Here is a 7,794-nt window from a genome sequence, read left to right as displayed (position 1 = left end):
GTGTGTGCTGTGGGTACATGTGTGTGGTGTATGTGAGTGTGCTGTGGGTACGTGTGTGTGCACCCCTTTCTGAGACACTGGCCCCTGCAGGCAACTGTGATGCCTCCCAGTCTCCTTCCCGGGAGCCAGTGGGAAGGATTCTGCGTGGGCCTCAGAGGTCTGAGTGGGTGTGAGTCACAGCTTTGCTGCTTTCTCGAGTCGTGGCTGTCAGCAAGCCGCCCGTCAGCTTGGCCTCGGTCTCACCATCTGTAGGATGGGATGAGCCCTCTCTCCCTCCCCCCAGAGATGGCGGACAGGAGAACCCTGTGTGGATGTCAGCCAACCCTTTATAACTCAGGGGGAGCGGGGAGGGCCCGCTGGTTTACTCTGCCACACACACACACACACCCACGCACGCACACACACGTCGGGCTGGCCACAGGGCACGCTGCAGAAAGGGCTCTGGGAGCAGTGGGGAAACCCGGCCACAGTCAGACCCGGCTTCCACCTTGCTGTGAATGAGGGACCTTGGATAAGTCCCCTCCCTTGTCCGGGCTTCAGCAGGCCCGTGCTGGGTAACGAACCACCCCGCACTTAGACAGCAAGGCTTTCTTCTTCCTCAAGCTTCTGTGGGTGGGCTGCCCGCTACTTGTCTGGTTTCTCCGGGCTCACCCAGCGTCTGTGCCCGGCTGGAGGGCCAGCTCGGCCGGAAGGTCCGAGGCGGCCTTGCCCGTGTGCGGGGCCGTTGGTCTGGCTGTCGGCCGGGGGCCCCGGCTCTCCTCTGGGGCCTCTTCTCCCACAAATTCCCTCACACTGTTTCAGGGCAGCAACCTCTGAGGGTGAAGGCAGAAGCTGCAAGATTTCTTGAGCCTCGCCTTGAACTTGTGCACCCTCACCTCCTTGGTCATTCTGTTGGCCAATGCAGGTCACGAGGATGACCTAGACTTGAAGGGTGGCAAGTCGGGCTCCCCCTCTTGGGAGCGTGGCAAAGCCACACGGCGAAGGGCGTAGGCACCAGGGTGGCGTTGTGGCCGTAACTTGGCCGTCTACCACAGAACCTTTGGGGCTGGGGGTACTTCCAGCTCTGACTCCACTCTGCACGTGAACTGGGCACCGAACATTCGGTGTATGAGCACGAAAAGGGCACCCTCTGTCTTCTTAGGGATCGTCTATGCAAAGGCACCAGCTGCCTCAGGAGACACGGGGAGGCCACAGGCCAGCGCCCCTGCTGAGAAGTGCGGTGAGCTGCTTAGAGAATGACCACAGCGCACCAGCGCCGCCAACGTGGCCGCCGTGGGGTGAAGCCCGGTGCATCCCCTGCGCTTTAACAGTTTAACCAGAGAGCCTGAAGCATCTTTGCCAGAGAGAGAAGCTGCCTGGGCTCCAAGTGCCCCAACAAATAACTCATCCTAATGTCTCTCGTTGGCACGACATCGTTTGAATCCTTTAGTTCACTGAATTCCTGCCAAGCCCCGGGAGATGGTAGGACAGGGGCTTGGCCTCAGGTGAGCACACGCCGGCCCGGAACTGAGGGGCTGGCTTGAGCCAGGGCGATGATTGTCAGCTTCCCCTCCAATCCCATCCTCCAGCAGGCGGGGGCTGAGTGAGGGGGCGGGGGCTGAGTGAGGGGGCGGGGCTGCCTGCGGAACTCCCCGCCCCCATCCAGGTCTGCCTGGAGAGTGGGCCTCCAGGGCCCTGCAGGGGTCACCCGGCTGCGACACCCTCAGAAGGACCCTCAGAAGGACCCCTGGTGCCTTTCTGCCAGGTGACAGCACCCGGGGTTTCACCCCCCACCCCAGAGGCCTCTCAGAGATGTCCCTCGCCAGGCTCTGCAGGCCCCGGGAGGACCTCCCAGGTCTCAGGCTCTCGCATCCACTTCATTCTCAGCAGAGCTCTGGCACCTGGGGGCGGCAGCAGTGAGCAAAGCGACCTCAGGCTCAGAAACGCTTCCCTCAGACCGGGAACCCCCAACCGGGAACCCCCAACCAGGAGCCCTCAACCAGGAGCGCACCACAGAGGGCGCCTGCCCTCCATCCACGAGGGCAGGGCCTCAGAGGGCCTCGCGTCCACGGCGGTGTGGGGGCACTTCCGGTCCCTTCCAAATGCTCTCCTGGTCCCCAGCTTGCCACTTGCTCAGTCACCAGTGTCAGCGACTCCTCTAGCAGGCCTGTCTCTTTGTGAGCACGCAAGCAGATCGGGGGAACACGGCAGAGGCGAGTTTTGACAAAAGCCCAAAGCAAGGACTTTCTGGGATGTCGCAGCGGGTGCCAGTGTGGGCCCTGGCGGGGGGGGGGGGGGGGGGAGGGCAGCCGCAGGGGTTCGCAGAGGCACGCACCCAGCTGCAGGGGGCGGGGAGGCTCAGCTGCACCCTGCTTGCTGCTCCGCACTGCTCCTGGTTGACTCACCTTCCTGCTCCCACCTGTTCCCCTTCCACAGCCCTCCCACCTGCCTCCCCCACCCCTGCGCTCTCTGGCTCACTCCAGGCGGCGCTGACAGGGGGGTCGCTCGGTGTATCTGGGGGTGTAAGAACCTTAGATACCGCGGCCCTTCCTCACCCCTCCCCAGCATCCCTGCCCTGCCCTGCCCTCTCGCTTCCCGCTTCGGCCACAGCCCAGGGGCGGAGGGGGGTGCAGCAGGGAGAGAACGACCCGGCATCTCCTGTGGGAGGACCGGGGGAACGGGGCCCCGCCCGGAGGAAGAGGCGTGGTCTAATGGAGCTGCAAACCTCGCCCTCCTTGTGCCGAAAATCCCACCATTCAGGCCTGGCTCCTGTAGGTGCACCGTGCTTCCTTCCCACCCGCTTCTGAAACGTGTGTGCTTTGAACTCAGATCGCTTAAAGAAAAATGGAAAGGAACCTAGAGGGCGTTCGACTCTGCCTCGCCCCGTCACACTCCCGCCTCTGGGATCTGGGTCCTCTTCACTGTCGCTTTTTCGGGGTGCTGACTTCTCTTGGCATCGGCGGGTCCCACACATTTGTCATTAAATATGGGAATTTCCCATGTTTAATTGTTTAGTGACAACACGGTGTTCGGAAAGCACAGAGCTCGGCGGGCCAACCCCTGCCGGAGGGGAGCAACAAGGAACCCACCCCCCGGTCCCAGCCCTTCCCTCCACCACACAGGCCCGGCCACACGGTCTCTTTCCAGGGTCCGCTGCAGAATGAGAACGGGCAGCCCTCGACCAAAAGTCGGGGAGACTGCTGTGAAGGCACTGAAATGGAAGGCCTCTCCTTTCTTTGGATCACTCCTGCCCCCCTCCAGCCCACTCACAGGCATGCGGCAATGCCCCCCGTTGGACTTCACCTACAAAACCCAAGTTCAAAGAGAAAACAAAGAATTTCAACACTGTCCGCCCGATAAATCCGACACAAACTTTTTGCCAGACTCTGTCTCAGCGCAAGCCCCGGCGGGAGTGCAGACTTGCATCCGAGCACCGGGGAACACCCAGCTCCCAGCCCCACGGCTTCTCCAGGGACTGCTGCTGCTGAGAGGGCAAGCGTGGGGGGCGGAGGCACCGAGGGGCACAGGGGTGGCACCAGGGCACACGGACAACAGCTCTGGCATTCGTGTGCGTACGAATATTTATGGAGGAAAGGTCTGGGGGTGAGAGCCAGGGGTCCTGGGTGTGAATCCTGCTGCTGCCACTCACTGTGTGACTCTGGGCAAGTCGATGTACGTCTCTGAATCTGATCCTCGTCTGTCTCACATGCTCCTTGCGTGGGCTCGACCGGTTGCCTAGGTGCTCAGACACGGCACAGTGCTGGGCCTATGAGCGGACCCAAAGCAAGGACAGCTGCCTTCCTTGTTTATTAAAAGGATTCTGATGGGCTTATCCTATGAGAGACAGACAGTTTGAGAACTGACCTCTGAGCTTCCTGGTGGCCTGGCCAAAAGGGGAAACCTGATCGATCTCAGGTTTGGGGACTGGGAGGCTGGAGAAAGACCTGGGGTTCTGACTTGCTGTGTGATCCTGGGTAATCTCGTCCCTTCCCTAAACCTCTTTCTCTCCTCCTTTAAAGTTTGACGCTGGACTTAGGGTCCTACCCCTATGCCCTTTAGAAGGTGGCAGGGGGTCTCTGGAGAGGGCGGGAGACCTGAGCTGGCACTCGGCCAAACCGGGAGGGTGCCCAGCTCTCCACTCGGCCCCCTGCAACCACAGGCGCCCTCTGGAACCGCCTCCTCACTCCATTCACTGACCGCCTAAACCTGGGTGTAAAACCTCCACACGTGCCTCAGGGGGGAGCCCTGGGCCAGAGGCCTGGGTCCTGGTCATCCACCCGCCCACACACATTTCTAAGGGTCCTGTGTCATTTGCTCATTCCTTCATTCAGTAAAGATTTGTTGAGCACCTACTATGGGCAAGGACGAGAGGGCGTTCAGTGCTGAACAGGGCTTGGGTCCTCGGCCCTTCAGTCCTGGGTGGTGGCGTGGGGAAAAGGGCCCTCGGTGGGGGGTCCTCAGGCCTCTGGCCTGGGCCCTGCTGCTGACACCAGGCAGGACCGTGGGCGATCCTTGTCACTCCCTGCTCCAGCCTGGGACCACGGATAGGGCTCCCTGGTTACAGTCACCATAGCTGTCCACTGCAGCTGCAGGCGCCATGGCAACGGGGCAGGGTGGCAAGAGCCAGCCCCTGCTGGATGGAAGCTGTTGTCAACTCTCGGGGTACCCACAGTGGGAGAGGGGTCAAAAGGGGACCCGATGAACAGAGGAGAGGCAGGCCCGGGGAGAGGGCTGAGATGTCACACTGGGGGCGGGGTCACAGCCGCATGGGACCCAGGCTCCTGACTCCCTGCCTGTCCTTAGGATCACCCCCTTCTGGGGTGTGCCCCCTTGGAATGAGGGTCTGGAGGCCAACACCTGCCAAGCAGGGCACCCCTCCGTTCACTGCCCTCCCCTTCTCAGCTCCAGGGGCCTGTCTGAGGCCTGAGTCCCCTCCTTTTTTTTAGATGTTATTTATTTATTTTTAGAGAAAGGGGAAGGGAGGGAGAAAGACAGGGAGAGAAACATCGATCAGTTGCCTCTCCCACGCCCCCAGTCAGGACGTGGCCCGAAACCCAGGCATGTGCCCTGACTGGGAATCGAACCAACTACCTTTCAGTTTGCAGGCCGGCACTCAATACACTGAGCCACAGCAGCCAGGGCCCTCCCCTCCTTCTGAGCCTCCCTGTTCACACCCGGTCCAGGGGCCAAGGGCAAGTCCCCAGAGGCGGGAGAGGGCTCAGGGAGTGGTGACAGAATGGAAGGGGTGTTGTACCCTGGCGAGGGAGCAGGTGAAGAAGATGGGGGCGGGGAGAGGCTCAGAGAGACAGCGATGGAGTTACAGGCAGAGACAGGCGGAGGGAGACAGTGGCTGGCAGAGCAGATATCAGCAGGCACAGGGAGACTGAACTCACCACGACAACACCCACTGGGAGTCTGAGGGAGAGGGAGGCCTCCGCTCACTAAGTCCGAGTGCAGAGCAAGAGGGGTGTTGGGTTTGGGGGACATGGTCTCCTCCAAGGCCTGGTCCCTCTATGCGGGGTGGGGAGACAGCAGGTCGCTCTGGGGGCCCCAGGAGCGAGAAACCCAGGCCTGCCTCCAACCAGGCGGAGGGGACGCGGGAGACCCCTTCCTGTGCGCTGTCTCGGAGTGGGGGGTGTCCCTGGGAGAACCCGGGGGGACGCTGAGCAGTGGCAGGAGCCCCGTGAGCGCCCAGGGAGTCCAGGTCAGCCGGCAGACGGAGCAGCTGACAAAGAACACTGCGGGGGCGGGGCGGGCCCCGCACTGCCAGACCACGCGGAGGCCCAGCACGGGCTGCACCTCGGGGCCACCGACACCCAAGCTGGAGATGAACGTCCCGGAGGCCGGAGGGGACAGAGCAGCTCCCTCCAGCTTCCTGTGCTGGGGACAAGGGACAGGCCGATCCTGGCTCAGCAGCTGTGGGACCCCAGCCTCTTTCCTCACCTGTGAGGCGAGGAGATGGACCTTGGCCCCCAGAACCACGTTCAAGGCCCTGTGGGCAGAGACAGGCGGCCGCTCGCCCCCGCCAGCCTGGTTCGGTTGGAGGGTCACCTCGACAGAGGCTCAGGCGCCTCCTGTTACTTCCCTTGTCCTGGGGACAGGCGGGCCTCACTGGGTGACCTGGGGCCTGGGTCTGCGGGGCCCTGAGCCGAGGATGGGGGTGTGCAGGCCTGGAGCTCGCCCTCTGTCACCCTGGCCGCTTCCCCCACCCCCACGCCCCACCCCCAGCTCCCTGTCAGCCTCCCGGGAGCCCCTGGCAGAGTCACAGCAGAACAGGCCCGGAGAGGCCTGACCCCGTCTCCTCGAACCTGCGGGTGGGGAGACACGTCCTGCAGGGACTCGGATGCCCAGGTCCGAGCCTTGGTCACCCAGGGCCGCCTGCGAAGTGGGGAGGAGGACGATGGCCTCCGGGGGGGAGGGGCGCGGGTCTCACTGGGCTGATGCGCGAGAGGCCTCCGCACGGGGAGCGGACGGTGCCCGCGGAACCGCTGCACCTCGGCTTGCTGCGCGCACGCGCACGCGCACCTCTGCGGCGGGCAGGGAGCCCCGTCCAGCCCGAGGCAGCCCAGCTCTCCCAGCGGCTGGGTGTCTCTGGACGAGCAGCCTGGCCTCCGGGACCGGCACCGGGACCGGGGTCTGCTCTTCTGTGAAACGGGCGAAGCCGAGGCCTGGCCCTGAAGAGACAGAGGCAACCTCTCCGTCTGGCAGGGAAGTGACTCTGCAAAACAGAGCCCAATTTTAGCTGCCGGCCCCTCCACGGACAGCCCGGGGCACAGGGAGAGGGTGTCTGCCGGCCCCCCCCCATTCTGCCAGACCTCATCTCTGGCCCCCCCAGCTTCCCAGTAACCTCCTCCTGCCCTGGGCGCCCCAGGCCCTCCTCCAGGGCGGGGCTGCCCGCCCGCCCAGGCTCCGCCTTGGTTCCAGTCCCAGCCGGGGTCTCAGAGTCCCCAGGACATGTTTCTCCCACAGGGCCCAGGGCCTTCCTGCCAGTCAGGACCCTGCGATTCTCATTGCATCATTCAGGCCCGTCCCTGTCCCCACAGCCCCTCCCGGAGAGGACAGAAGTCCTCCTAGGGGCAGGAGGAGGGAAGCACTGGTCGGCTGCCTCCCACATGGGACCAGGGATCGAACCCACCACCCAGGTATGTGCCCTAGTCGGGAACTGAACCCACGACCTATTGGTATGCAGGACGACGCTCCAACCAACTGAGCCACCGCGCCAAGGGCACGTTGGGAACCAAGCTGGTGGGGTGGGAAGAGCGGGCCTGCCTTTCTGGAGAGTCACGTGACTTCCCGAAGGCTCGGCGTCCTCATCTGTAAAACTGGCTGACGGAATCTGGTCTCGTGGGGTCTCCAGAGACTCCACGGGGTGGGATGAGGTGGCCGATGGCAGCGGGGCTCAACCTGGGATGCACAGCGGGGGCTCAGGGCCCCGGAAGGGGCACCGCTGCCGGAAACACCGGCGTCTGGGGACTCTGGTGGCGGGGCCGGGGAGCGCGGGATTCCCTGCAGACCTGCAGTGGGCGTGTGCGGGAGGCCTCTGGGGGCGGTGGTGTGTGTGCCAGGCTTTGGGGCCCTAGGAGAGCGTAGAGATGGGGTGAAGGAATGACAGCTGGGCGGCCAGGGAGGGCGGGAAGTGAGGAGGGCGGGGCTCGTCCAGGTCTGAGGATGACGGGCAGGCCTGGGCGGGAAGGGGAAGAGCTTTCCTCGAGATCGACCAGAAGGGCTGTGCAGAGAAGTCGTGCATGTATATGCAAAAGACCATGCAAATGAGCCAGCTGGGGGCCCATGGGGAGAGGGCCCAGCCGGTGATTT

The sequence above is a fragment of the Phyllostomus discolor genome, chromosome 2, assembly GCF_004126475.2.
Source record: "Phyllostomus discolor isolate MPI-MPIP mPhyDis1 chromosome 2, mPhyDis1.pri.v3, whole genome shotgun sequence".
In the NCBI taxonomy this organism is placed as follows: domain Eukaryota; kingdom Metazoa; phylum Chordata; class Mammalia; order Chiroptera; family Phyllostomidae; genus Phyllostomus; species Phyllostomus discolor.
This window is presented reverse-complemented; position numbering follows the sequence as displayed.